This window comes from Rutidosis leptorrhynchoides, chromosome 4 (assembly GCF_046630445.1).
Source record: "Rutidosis leptorrhynchoides isolate AG116_Rl617_1_P2 chromosome 4, CSIRO_AGI_Rlap_v1, whole genome shotgun sequence".
NCBI classification, from domain to species: domain Eukaryota; kingdom Viridiplantae; phylum Streptophyta; class Magnoliopsida; order Asterales; family Asteraceae; genus Rutidosis; species Rutidosis leptorrhynchoides.
The window spans coordinates 553288760-553303869 of NC_092336.1; positions in this window are offsets into that span (position 1 = coordinate 553288760).

Here is a 15110-nt window from a genome sequence, read left to right on the forward strand (position 1 = left end):
GTTATCTGTTATGATTCAAATTAAATTGATGGTTGATAAAGTTTCTATGAACGATTTACAACCTTTTTCATGTTATAAACTTTATCTAAAACATCCTCTTATGAAATTGATTTTTAGTTCGTGACGAGCTGCTACAGGGGTTTTATTTCTATTTTTATTTTTTCGTTTCTATTAATTTGTTAACAATCACAACAAGTTGTCTATCTTCAATTCAAGTATTAAATCAATTTGGTAATTCAATTTTTAGTTATTGTTTTGTCCCTGGTCGAATTCGTATTTGAAGGGAGGAAGAAGAAAATGGAATAGAAAGAACTGGGATTAAATAAATATAGATAGGGTATTAATCAGGAAAAACAAATACAGAGTAATGGTTAAAGGAAATGTTGGGGAACAAGAGGTCTCGGGTTCGATCCGGGCTTGGTGCAATTCTTTTTTTAAAATGGCTTTTTAAAGGTAGTCTTTATTTTTTTTAAATTATTATTATTATTATTATTATTATTATTATTATTATTATTATTATTATTATTATTATTATTATTATTATTATTATTATTATTATTATTATTATTATTATTATTATTATTGTTATTATTATTATTGTTATTATTATTATGATAGTTATTATTACTCCTAAAATATAGATGTATGATTAATATTATGATTGATATTATTAAGAAGTATAGTTATAATTATCATAGTTATAAGTATTAAAGTTATTATTATTATTATTATTATGATTATAAGTATTACTAATTACTATTGTTAGTATTATTATTTTTATAATTCTAGTATTAATATCATTATTATGACTACGATTATTATTATTATGAACATAATAAAATTTATTATTATATTCATTAATATTAGTACTTGTATCATTATAAATATTAGAATTATTATTATGAACATAGGTATTATTATTATTAATATTATTATTAGTATTAAAATAGTTAAAATTATTATTATTATTAAGTATTAAGTATTATTATCAAAATAATTATTACCATCATTACTAAATTTTTCATTTTATTAAAAACTACTATAATTATCATTATTATAAGATTTATTATTAAAACTATCATTAACAATAAAGATTAATATTTTTATAGTTATTATTTGTCATAACCCGTCCTTAACCATAAGAACGTGTTAGATAACGTATGATTTCATTGCGAGGTATTGACCTCTATATGCGACATTTTTTTTAAAGAAAAACTGCATATATTATACATTACAAACCATGATCCTTATTTTTGATACAAGCTTTGGACAAAATAAAGATGATTATCGTTTAGCGATAATCTTCGACTTACAAACTTTACAAATGATAATAACAACCCGATTTCTAGCATATTTTACAACACAAGTTCTTGGATATGCAGTCTTATTTTTGACACAAATATGCGTACGCAAGATCCTGCTTAGATTCAACATGATGCAGCGGAAGCTTCTAATTATCACCTGAGAATAGACATGTTTAAAACGTCAACATAAAGTTGGTGAGATATAGGTTTAATGCCGGCAGCAATATATATATATATATAGACCACAAGATTTCGTATATAAACAGTTTAATAAAAATATTCTAAGTGGTTGAGCACTTGGTAACCATACTTAACATTTAATCACGTCGCATATTCCCTTTAATATGAAATCTTACTACACCGTACCAAGTGTAGTCACGAAACGAAGTACTGTGCAACCGTTGAATACTGGTCGTCCAGTCCGGTTGGGGTTGTCAGGCCCGATAGATCTATCAACAGGATTCGCGTTTACAATACCGCTGTAAATAACAGTTACCAAGCTACAGGGAAGTATGCCAGTGGTACAACTCAACGTAGAATATATTTTTCAGTTACTTGTGTCCATAACGTAAAACATAAAATACATGTATTCTCATCCCGAAATACTTAGAGTTTAAAAGTGGGACTATATACTCACTTTCGTCTTGAAGATATATATATAATTTGACTTGGTCTCCGGTTGATATCACGAACCTATCCATATATAATATATCAATACCTTTTCTTTTTAAACAAACGTCACATATATATACTTGTTATACTTTTAATACTTTGAATAATTCCTTAGTCCGTAGTTAGCAGTTCGTTGTTAGTAATTCAATTTTAATGGTTCATTTTTAGATGTTTAATATACCCGCAATGAAATAAATAAAACCCCCAACGAAATAAATAAAACCCCATCGTATATGTATTGGTCGAGATTAATCTTGACCCATGGTACCGGTGTTGTCAAATGACGTGTTGCGTACATAAAGTACCGGTGTTGTCAAATGACGTGTTGCGTACAATCATGGGATCTTATGATTAATCTTCTCGTGTTGTTTACGGGTGATCCTGAACCATATAAAATTGAATTATAAGTACATATATATAAAATATCATGTTAACTTAAAAAGATGTGATTTATTTAATTTTTCCCAATTATTTTCGTGGCTAAACTAGTCTTGGATATCCGATTTTGTTTCGGTCATAGTTTCTTCGTTACAACTCCGTTTTCGTTGATTCAACTTGCCATCTCCTTGGATCGAGTCCCTCTTTAAGACTATGAACTGTAAATACCTTAGTTTGTATTCAAAATCACACGGCATAGGTCAAACTTTAGTGAAACTTATGAAGTTAATCATTTTCCATCATGTAAACAACCTCAAATGATTATTTTTCTAAAAATACTTATACTTTGAGTTAAATCATGAAATTTTTATGTGTTATCATATTCATAGTAAAAATCATTTTTCCAGAAAATAAACCTCCAATTCAAAGTTTAAGATGGTTTTTAATTATCCAACCCAAAACAGCCCCCGGTTGCACTCCGACGTCGTAAATTCAGTTTTTAAGGTGTTCTTTGAAAAACCAAGTTATACCTTGTTAAGTTAGCATATAATTAAGATATGTTACAGGTCTTGAAGTATTTTAAAAGTTAAGTTAGAAGGATCTATTTAGTTTGCGAACAAGTTTGAAATCATTCAAACTATGTTCTAGTTTATAAACTCTTATATATATAGCTTTAAATATATGAATTGAAAAAGAGTTGAAGTAGAGTTTTTACCTCAAGTTTAAAATGTAAAGTTGCTGGAAAGAAGTAGTAAAATAAAAGTTGAGAGAGTTCTTGCAAGTGTGTGTGAAAATTGGAAGTAAAATTTGGAAAATGAATGTGTAAAAATGAGTTAGAAATGGTGCTTATTTATAGGCTTGAAAATTTGGTTTTTAGTGAAAATATCTAAGATAAGTTAAAATTTATTATGTCATGAATGACATATTATTCCAATAATTGAAGATTTCTATTGGTATATACCAATAGTAAATACTTCTAGAAGCTGTGTATAGTACCCTAGATATACGTATAGGATTATTGAGGAAACGGAACGAGAATTCAAATATAACTATCTTTTGTAAATATACTTATATTGTTTTATGTATAAAAGCCCTTTAAAAATGATTAAATACATTACTTATACGATATATGTATAAATATTATAAATCATCAGTATTTATGTCAAATAACGTTACGTAGGTTATTGTTTTGAAAACTTAAGTTAGTAGTTTCAAAATATACTTATGACTTTTTGTTATTAATACAAAATGAGATATTAAAACATCCTTAGATCATGTTAAATATGTATGTATAATTATCATATATTGTATAGTTCGTGATATCATCGGTCAAACTAGACGGTCAAACGTTGTGTAAAACTCTTTTCAAAAACATAAGTCTCAACAATTTGGATTGCTTATCATGTTGATAAGGTTTAATTTATGTAAATATTAATTTCATAAGTATAGAACGATCGGAAAAGTGCGGGTCGTTACAGTACCTACCCGTTAAATAAATTTCGTCCCGAAATTTTAAAATTGTACCTATTTTGCGTCATCGAGAAACAAGTGTGGATACTTTTGTTTCATCTGATCCTCTCGTTCCCAAGTAAACTCAGGACCTCTTCGAGCATTCCAACGAACCTTAACGATTGGTATGTTGCTCTGCTTGAGCTGTTTAACTTCACGATCCATGATTTCGATTGGTTCTTCGATGAATTGTAGTTTCTCATCGACATGGATTTCTTCAAGAGGAATGGTGAGGTCTTCCTTTGCAAGACACTTCTTAAGGTTTGAGACGTGAAAGGTATTGTGTACTCCGGCGAGTTGTTGCGGTAACTCGAGTCGATAAGCTACCGGTCCAATGCGTTCGATGATCTTGAACGGGCCTACATATCTTGGGTTCAGTTTACCTCTTTTACCGAAACGTATTACACCTTTCCAAGGTGACACCTTTAGCATAACCATGTCCCCAATCTGAAACTCTAATGGTTTCCTTCGGACATCGGCGTAGCTCTTTTGGCGACTTCGGGCTGTTTTCAATCTCTCCTTGATTTGTACTATCTTCTCAGTCGTTTCGTGTATGATCTCGGGACCAGTTAATTGTCGATCTCCTACTTCATTCCAACAGATAGGAGATCTACACTTCCTTTCATACAATGCTTCGAATGGTGCAGCTTTAATGCTTGCATGATAACTATTATTATACGAAAATTCTGCTAACGGTAGATACTTATCCCATCCGTTTCCAAAATCGATCACACATGCCCTGAGCATGTCTTCAAGAGTCTGAACCGTTCTTTCACTCTGCCCGTCGGTTTGCGGATGATATGCGGTACTCATATCTAAACGAGTTCCTAGTGCCTCCTGCAGTGATTGCCAGAACTTTGAGGTAAATCTACTATCACGATCGGATATAATGGAAATAGGTATTCCATGCCTTGAAACAATTTCCTTTATATACAATCGTAATAGTTTCTCCATTCTATCCGTTTCCTTTATAGGTAAGAAATGGGCAGATTTGGTAAGACGATCAACAATCACCCAAATGGTGTCGTATCCCCAGGCAGTCTTTGGTAACTTCGTGATGAAATCCATGGTAATACCATCCCATTTCCATTCTGGGATTTCTGGTTGTTGAAGTAACCCTGACGGCTTCTGGTGTTCTGCTTTGACTTTGGAACAAGTTAAACATTCCCCAACATATGTTGCAACGTCTGTCTTTAAGTTAGGCCACCAATAATGTGTCTTAAGATCTTGATACATCTTTCCATCTCCAGGATGTATCGAGTATCTTGTCTTATGTGCCTCGTTCAATATCAACTTCCTTAATCCACCCAACTTCGGTACCCAAATACGATTTGCAAAATATCGAATTCCATCTTCCCGCATAACGAGTTGCTTCTCATACTTCTTCATTATTTCATTTCCTATATTTTCTTTAGTAAGTGCTTCTCGTTGAACTTCTTTGATTTGTGAGTTGAGATTCATGCGAATTTTTATGTTCATCACTCGTACTCGAATTGGTTCTCGTTCCTTTCTGCTTAGTGCGTCAGCCACCACATTCGCTTTCCCGGGATGATAACGAATTTCACAATCATAGTCGTTTATTAACTCGACCCACCTACGTTGCCTCATGTTCAGCTGTTTCTGATCAAAAATATGTTGAAGGCTTTTATGATCAGTAAACACAGTGCATTTAACCCCATACAAGTAGTGTCTCCACATCTTCAATGCAAACACGACTGCTCCCAATTCTAGATCATGCGTCGTATAATTTCGCTCGTGAATCTTCAATTGTCGGGATGCGTATGCAATAACTTTCTTCCGTTGCATAAGAACGCAACCAAAACCTTGTCGCGAAGCGTCACAATATATTTCAAAATCATCGTTCCCTTCTGGTAACGATAAAATAGGCGCCGTAGTCAACTTCTTTTTCAGTAATTGAAATGCACTCTCCTTCTCAGAAGTCCATTCATATTTCTTCCCTTTTTGCGTTAACGCTGTCAACGGCTTAGCTATTCGGGAAAAATCTTGAATAAACCTTCTATAATAACCGGCTAAACCCAAAAATTGGCGTATCTGCATTGGTGTCTTAGGAGTCTCCCATTTTTCAATGGCTTCAATTTTTGCTGGATCAACTTGAATTCCTTTGCTACTAACAACGTGGCCAAGAAATTGCACTTCTTTCAACCAGAAAGCACATTTAGAAAATTTAGCATATAGCTGTTCTTTTCTCAACAACTCTAATATCAACCTTAAATGCTGCTCATGCTCTTGCTCACTCTTGGAACAGATAAGAATATCATCAATGAAAACGATAACAAACTTATCTAAATATGGACTACCAACTCGATTCATGAGGTCCATGAATACAGCTGGCGCATTCGTCAATCCAAACGGCATGACCAAAAATTCGTAATGACCGTAGCGTGTCCGAAAAGCAGTTTTCGGTATATCTTCTTCTTTGACACGTAATTGATGATAGCCCGATCTTAGGTCAATTTTCGAGTACACACATGATCCTTGGAGTTGATCAAATAAGTCGTCAATTCTCGGTAGTGGATACCGATTCTTGATAGTTAACTTATTTAATTCACGATAATCTATACACATCCTAAAAGATCCATCTTTCTTTTTAACAAATAGAATCGGAGCTCCCCACGGTGAAGTACTTGGTCGTATGAATCCATGATCCAGTAATTCTTTTAACTGACTCTGAAGTTCTTTTAACTCGGACGGTGCAAGTCTATATGGAGCACGAGCCACTGGTGCGGCTCCTGGTACTAAATCTATTTGAAATTCTACAGATCTAAATGGAGGTAATCCCGGCAACTCTTCCGGAAAAACTTCAGGAAAATCTCTTGCCACAGGCACGTCGTTGATGCACTTCTCTTTTTCTTTCTTTTCGACTTTATTAACATGTGCTAAGATAGCATAGCACCCTTTCTTCAAGCACTTTTGAGCTTTCAAATAACTAATGAGTTTTAGCTTTGAGTTACCCTTCTCTCCATAAATCATCACCGGCATTCTATCCTTACAAGGAATGCGAATTGCCTTCTTGGCACACACAACTTCAGCTCCTACTTTGGACATCCAGTCCATGCCGACTATTACATCAAAACTTCCTAATTCTACGGGTATTAAGTCAATTTTAAATGTTTCTCCGGCTAAATTTATTTTACAATCACGGCAAATTTTATCGGCTTTAATTAGTTTACCATTAGCTAACTCAATCATGTACTTAGCATCTAGAGGTAATGATGAACAATTCAATTTAGCGTAAAAGCCTCTACTCACGTAACTTCTATCGGCACCAGTATCAAATATAATAGATGCGGATAAGTTATTAATGGTAAACGTACCCGTAACAAGCTCCGGGTCTTCACACGCCTCTCTAGCATTAATAACAAATGCTCTTCCACGTGCAGATCCATTATTCTTCTCTGGATTCGGACACTGGCTCTTATAGTGACCTTGTTTTCCACACCCATAACAAGTAATGGTAGCCAAAGCAGTTCTATTTGCATTGGTGGCAGGAGTCTTGGTACCATTTGTATTTGTAACGAGAGCCCTACAATCTTCAGCAAGATGACCCTTTCGATTACATTTGTTGCATACCACATTACAGTAGCCAGAGTGATGTTTGTGGCATCGGTTGCATAAAGGATTTTGTCCTTTGTAACCAAAGCTTGAACCACCACCTGCACCTTGTATGGTTTCTTGTTTCTTAAAAGATTGTTGTTGGTTACCTCGATCATAATTTCCATTCCACTTTCTTTTGTTACCTGATACCTTCACATCAGTATTGGATGCTTTCTTATCCATGATGACCTGATCCATTAGCTCGTTTGCCATGGTTATAGCTTCATGAATTGTCTTAGGTTTCGATGCTGTAACGTTTGCCTTGACCTTTTTGGGCAAACCATCTTTGTACATTTCAATCTTCCGTTCTTCGGTTGGAACCAATTCAGGACATAGCAAAACTAATTCCATGAATCGCTGATTGTAGTTGGTGATTTCAGTACCAACAACCTTTAGGCTTCGTAATTCATCTTCCAACTTCCTAACCTCGTTCCTTGGACAATACTCGTTGATTAACATTGTTTTGAATTCTTCCCAAGGAGTATCATAAGCTACATCTCCTCCTACAGCCTTCACATAATTTTTCCACCACGTGAGTGCACTATCTTGTAAAGTGCACGATGCATACTTGGTCATGTCCTTTTCAACACAACCACTGATTTTAAACACAGTCTCCATCTTTTCTATCCACCGGGTTAAACCGATCGGTCCTTCTGTTCCACTGAATGATGAGGGCTTGCAAGCTTGAAAAGTTTTGTAAGTGCACCCCACACGAGGATTTGGGTTAACTGCAGCACCTCTTGCAGCCTCGACCCATAACATTCTGTCGTTCACTCGCTGATTGATGAGTTCCTGGATTTCTTGTTCCGTCATTCGGTTCAATCGCGGCATATTCTTCTATAAGAATGAAAAGAAAATAATTATTCACATGGAATATTATAGATGTAGTGTATATTTACAGTACATTATAGCTTATTAATAATATGAACCAGGTATTATTATAAAAGCCTTTTCTTCTTATTAGCGTTTTATAATTATATCTAGGGTAGTACCTACCCGTTAATGTCCATACTTAATAGCTTAGTACAGAATCAATTACTACCATCTAAATAATACTTAACCATGGAAAATTATTGCATTTCACACTTCACTATTTTACATATGCTTATCTTATATCGAACCTTAAGCAAACCACACTAATAATATTATACAAAACATTATATGATCCCATGGTTTAATACGGCAGCGCATCGTTTGGTCTATTTTCTAGGACGTTTAGGTTCAAGGAATGGCCTAACGCTTATCCTAGCTGTCTGCCTATATTTTGGCTGTGGGGCTGAAGAACTGGATGCCGGGACAGCACGAATAGGAATAGCGGGAATAGGGGTGGTAGTGTCTAGTGGAGTTGGTGCCACATCATCCTTACTAAACTCGGGATTTGAATTTTCTAATTCATTAGCCTTTCGTTTCTTTCCTAGTTCGAACTCGTCTTTTGTAATTTCCTGTATTTCCTCCTCGGGTTCACTTTCCTCCTCGGGTTCACTTTCCTCCTCGGGTTCACTTTCCTCCTCGGGTTCACTTTCCGGGTTCTCTATAGTTGGTTCATCCGGAATTTGTGAGTCTTCCCCAAAGATATTATTTTCGTCATCGGATAGGTTAATGACTGGAACACCATCTGAAGATTCTGGTTCGGAGTCGCTGAATGTGATAACAAGTTTTGAGCCCGACATCTATCATACAACAACTAACCCATTAGTACTACATAATATTTACATATAAATTTTAACCAACAATGATAAGCAATGGTTTTTAAATCAGACCCGGTCAAAGTTCAGACTTACTAATGTATCCTAACGACTTATCAGTTAGACACACTAATGCAAACCTGGTTCGCTAAGACCACCGCTCTGATACCACATGTCATAACCCGTCCTTAACCATAAGAACGTGTTAGATAACGTATGATTTCATTGCGAGGTATTGACCTCTATATGCGACATTTTTTTTAAAGAAAAACTGCATATATTATACATTACAAACCATGATCCTTATTTTTGATACAAGCTTTGGACAAAATAAAGATGATTATCGTTTAGCGATAATCTTCGACTTACAAACTTTACAAATGATAATAACAACCCGATTTCTAGCATATTTTACAACACAAGTTCTTGGATATGCAGTCTTATTTTTGACACAAATATGCGTACGCAAGATCCTGCTTAGATTCAACATGATGCAGCAGAAGCTTCTAATTATCACCTGAGAATAGACATGTTTAAAACGTCAACATAAAGTTGGTGAGATATAGGTTTAATGCCGGCAGCAATATATATATATATATAGACCACAAGATTTCGTATATAAACAGTTTAATAAAAATATTCTAAGTGGTTGAGCACTTGGTAACCATACTTAACATTTAATCACGTCGCATATTCCCTTTAATATGAAATCTTACTACACCGTACCAAGTGTAGTCACGAAACGAAGTACTGTGCAACCATTGAATACTGGTCGTCCAGTCCGGTTGGGGTTGTCAGGCCCGATAGATCTATCAACAGGATTCGCGTTTACAATACCGCTGTAAATAACAGTTACCAAGCTACAGGGAAGTATGCCAGTGGTACAACTCAACGTAGAATATATTTTTCAGTTACTTGTGTCCATAACGTAAAACATAAAATACATGTATTCTCATCCCGAAATACTTAGAGTTTAAAAGTGGGACTATATACTCACTTTCGTCTTGAAGATATATATATAATTTGACTTGGTCTCCGGTTGATATCACGAACCTATCCATATATAATATATCAATACCTTTTCTTTTTAAACAAACGTCACATATATATACTTGTTATACTTTTAATACTTTGAATAATTCCTTAGTCCGTAGTTAGCAGTTCGTTGTTAGTAATTCAATTTTAATGGTTCATTTTTAGATGTTTAATATACCCGCAATGAAATAAATAAAACCCCCAACGAAATAAATAAAACCCCATCGTATATGTATTGGTCGAGATTAATCTTGACCCATGGTACCGGTGTTGTCAAATGACGTGTTGCGTACATAAAGTACCGGTGTTGTCAAATGACGTGTTGCGTACAATCATGGGATCTTATGATTAATCTTCTCGTGTTGTTTACGGGTGATCCTGAACCATATAAAATTGAATTATAAGTACATATATATAAAATATCATGTTAACTTAAAAAGATGTGATTTATTTAATTTTTCCCAATTATTTTCGTGGCTAAACTAGTCTTGGATATCCGATTTTGTTTCGGTCATAGTTTCTTCGTTACAACTCCGTTTTCGTTGATTCAACTTGCCATCTCCTTGGATCGAGTCCCTCTTTAAGACTATGAACTGTAAATACCTTAGTTTGTATTCAAAATCACACGGCATAGGTCAAACTTTAGTGAAACTTATGAAGTTAATCATTTTCCATCATGTAAACAACCTCAAATGATTATTTTTCTAAAAATACTTATACTTTGAGTTAAATCATGAAATTTTTATGTGTTATCATATTCATAGTAAAAATCATTTTTCCAGAAAATAAACCTCCAATTCAAAGTTTAAGATGGTTTTTAATTATCCAACCCAAAACAGCCCCCGGTTGCACTCCGACGTCGTAAATTCAGTTTTTAAGGTGTTCTTTGAAAAACCAAGTTATACCTTGTTAAGTTAGCATATAATTAAGATATGTTACAGGTCTTGAAGTATTTTAAAAGTTAAGTTAGAAGGATCTATTTAGTTTGCGAACAAGTTTGAAATCATTCAAACTATGTTCTAGTTTATAAACTCTTATATATATAGCTTTAAATATATGAATTGAAAAAGAGTTGAAGTAGAGTTTTTACCTCAAGTTTAAAATGTAAAGTTGCTGGAAAGAAGTAGTAAAATAAAAGTTGAGAGAGTTCTTGCAAGTGTGTGTGAAAATTGGAAGTAAAATTTGGAAAATGAATGTGTAAAAATGAGTTAGAAATGGTGCTTATTTATAGGCTTGAAAATTTGGTTTTTAGTGAAAATATCTAAGATAAGTTAAAATTTATTATGTCATGAATGACATATTATTCCAATAATTGAAGATTTCTATTGGTATATATGTGATAACCCGAACTAATCCTCCCGGACGGAGTCTTCAACAGTTGGTTCCATTGCGATGATCGACTCCAAGTAAGGTCCTTAATATGAGCTATTGCACAGCGGAAGACTTAATTTGTACCTGAGAATAACATGCTTTAAAAGGTCAACATAAAGTTGGTGAGATATATAGGTTTGATGCTAGCAGCGTTATAACAATGGACCACAAGATTTCATATTCAAAAACATAATACACTCGCAAGTATATGAAAAGCATTCCACGCAGTGGGCACCCGGTAACTAGCCTTAACAAGAGTGTGTACCCCTGAGTTATAATAATATGTGCACCGAATCAAGTGCGTTCCGTTAACCTCGAAGTACTAAACACCCGTTCTTCTAGTTTACTAGAACAACATCTGGGTGGGGGTGTAAAACCCGATAGATCTATCTTTAGGATTCGCGCCTACCAGTTCATAAACCAATAGTTAAAGTTACCAAGCTAGGGGATTTTTGATTCAAACCCATGTAGAACGTAATTTTAGTCACTTGTGTCCATAACGTAAATCATTTATAAAAATAGCGCATGTATTCTCAGCCTAAAAATATTTAAAGTTTAAAAGGGATCTATATACTCACCTAATGTATTTTGTAGTAAAAATACATATAACATCATTGATCAAGTAAGGTTGGCCTCGGATTCACGAACCTATATCATTTATATATTCGTTAATATATATATATTCGTAATCAAATAAATATATATATTATATATCTAACTTGTATATATATTTTATATATTTTTATATATACATATGATTAATATTATATCAAAAATTAACAATGTGTTATATGTAAATATTTATATAAATATCCTTAATATATATAATTAGATGTATTGAGGTAGTTGTAAATAATATAATCTTATAGAAAATATTTATTTGTGATAACAATATTGTTAATTAATAATAATACTAATACTAATAATAATTTAAATGGTAAATCCATTAATAATATAAATTTTTATAAAATAATAATGATAGTAATAATAATAGTGTTTATGACATTAATGATAATAATAGTACTTTTACCAATAATAATAATAATAATAATAATAATAATAATAATAAAAAATGAAAGTTGTATACCCTTTAAATAGCAACCCAAAAAATATTGTCCCGTAAGAGACTCGATCTCATGACCTCTTGGATCCCAACACATACACAAACCGGTTGAGCTAGCCTATCTATCTGATTACTTTAAGAAACGAGTTCTACTTAAACCATCTTTCCTGTTTCCCTTCTTCTTCAATTTGACAATCGACCAGGAACCAGTTAATAATCAATATAGTAAGTGCAAACCTTGTTTACCATGTGAAATTGAAACAGAAACGACCTAACATATATATTTTTGTTAAACAGATATCAAAATATATTAAAAGCATCTGTTGCTGCTGTCGTGACTCTTTTAAAAAAAAATAATCTTGATTTTGATATTGATAGCGTTTTAGCTCGAAAGTCCCAAATGAAATACATTCCAATTCCTTCATATAAACTTTATCAACAATCGATTTTCCTTGAAACAACAAAATAAACTCGAATTTTGTGATGAACAAAGCACTTAAATTTTTTTAATTTAGAGCTTGACCCAAAAATTCGAATTGATTATAACAAATTGAAATCTGAGATTTTGCAAAAAGACTCACGACATGATTCAGGAACCTGCTGTATTTCTGGATTTTGAAAACCGATTTGAATTGGAGGTATTGCTAAAAAAATATGTCGAACAGGGTATTCAAATGGGTTATTTAAATATTCTGTTTAATTTTCGAAAGAATAAAAGAAGCAAAGTATGGAATGAAGTTAGATGATCCATCCCCTAATCAAAGCTTGATTTAAGGCGTTTTATGGTGAAGAAATTTTGACGACAGTCGCTCACGAGGGTAACAGAAAAAAATAGAGAGGACAGGGATTTGTCAGTTTCGCATATATCTATCTGCTTTATATTATGCAGATTTTTATGATTAATAATAACTGTATTTTACTAATAATAATATTTTAATATTATTAATATTATCAAAAATACTATAAATAACAAAAATAATGATAACAATAATAATGATAATGAGTAATTATAATAATACTGTAAATAATACTAATAACATCACTATTGGTAATAATAATGCTAGTTATATTAATGATAAAGATCATAATTTTAGTAATAATATAAATGTAACAATTGATCAAATAATATTTACTGATTGATATTATTTTTATCATAATCATAATAATTATTATTAATGATAATACTTGATAATAACACTAGTAATATTAAGTTACATTTTTCAGTTTTTATATCTACATATTACAATAATATATAAATTTCAAATAGTACTAGTAATATTAATGTTAATAATAATAATGAGAGCAACATCAAATCCCATATATATTATTAATAATATTAATAATACTGATATCAATTTTATTAGTGAAAGTATTATAATATCTATATTTAACTTGTAATTAAATTTACTATGATAATATTACATATTATTAATTATGTAATGCTTGTATTATAACAAAATTGAATATTGAATATATATAGATATTATATTATATATAATATTGAATATTAGTTATATACAGAATTCTTATATATAACTAGTTTAATAACATCTTATTTATTATTTTTACATAGTTAATCCAAATGATCAAATGATATTATATCAATTCAAATTAATATATACGCTTACTTTTATAGTTACATATTTATTTACACACAATTTGTTCGTGAATCGTCAGGCATGGTCATAGGGTAACTGATTATCCAAATATAGATTTCAAACTTTCTAGACTCAAAATTAGGGTTTTTGCTTATCGTGTCGGAAACATATAGAGATTAGGGTTTAAATTTGGTCGGAAATTTCCGGGTCGTTACAATATACCAATAGTAAATACTTCTAGAAGCTGTGTATAGTACCCTAGATATACGTATAGGATTATTGAGGAAACGGAACGAGAATTCAAATATAACTATCTTTTGTAAATATACTTATATTGTTTTATGTATAAAAGCCCTTTAAAAATGATTAAATACATTACTTATACGATATATGTATAAACATTATAAATCATCAGTATTTATGTCAAATAACGTTACGTAGGTTATTGTTTTGAAAACTTAAGTTAGTAGTTTCAAAATATACTTATGACTTTTTGTTATTAATACAAAATGAGATATTAAAACATCCTTAGATCATGTTAAATATGTATGTATAATTATCATATATTGTATAGTTCGTGATATCATCGGTCAAACTAGACGGTCAAACGTTGTGTAAAACTCTTTTCAAAAACATAAGTCTCAACAATTTGGATTGCTTATCATGTTGATAAGGTTTAATTTATGTAAATATTAATTTCATAAGTATAGAACGATCGGAAAAGTGCGGGTCGTTACATTATTATACCATTATATTTATCACTAAAATTGTAATTATTATTTTTATTAGTAATATTAAGTATTATCAATACTATCATTTTTACCATTACAAATATTATTTTAGTAATATTACAATTACTAGTTTCAACAAACAAATAATA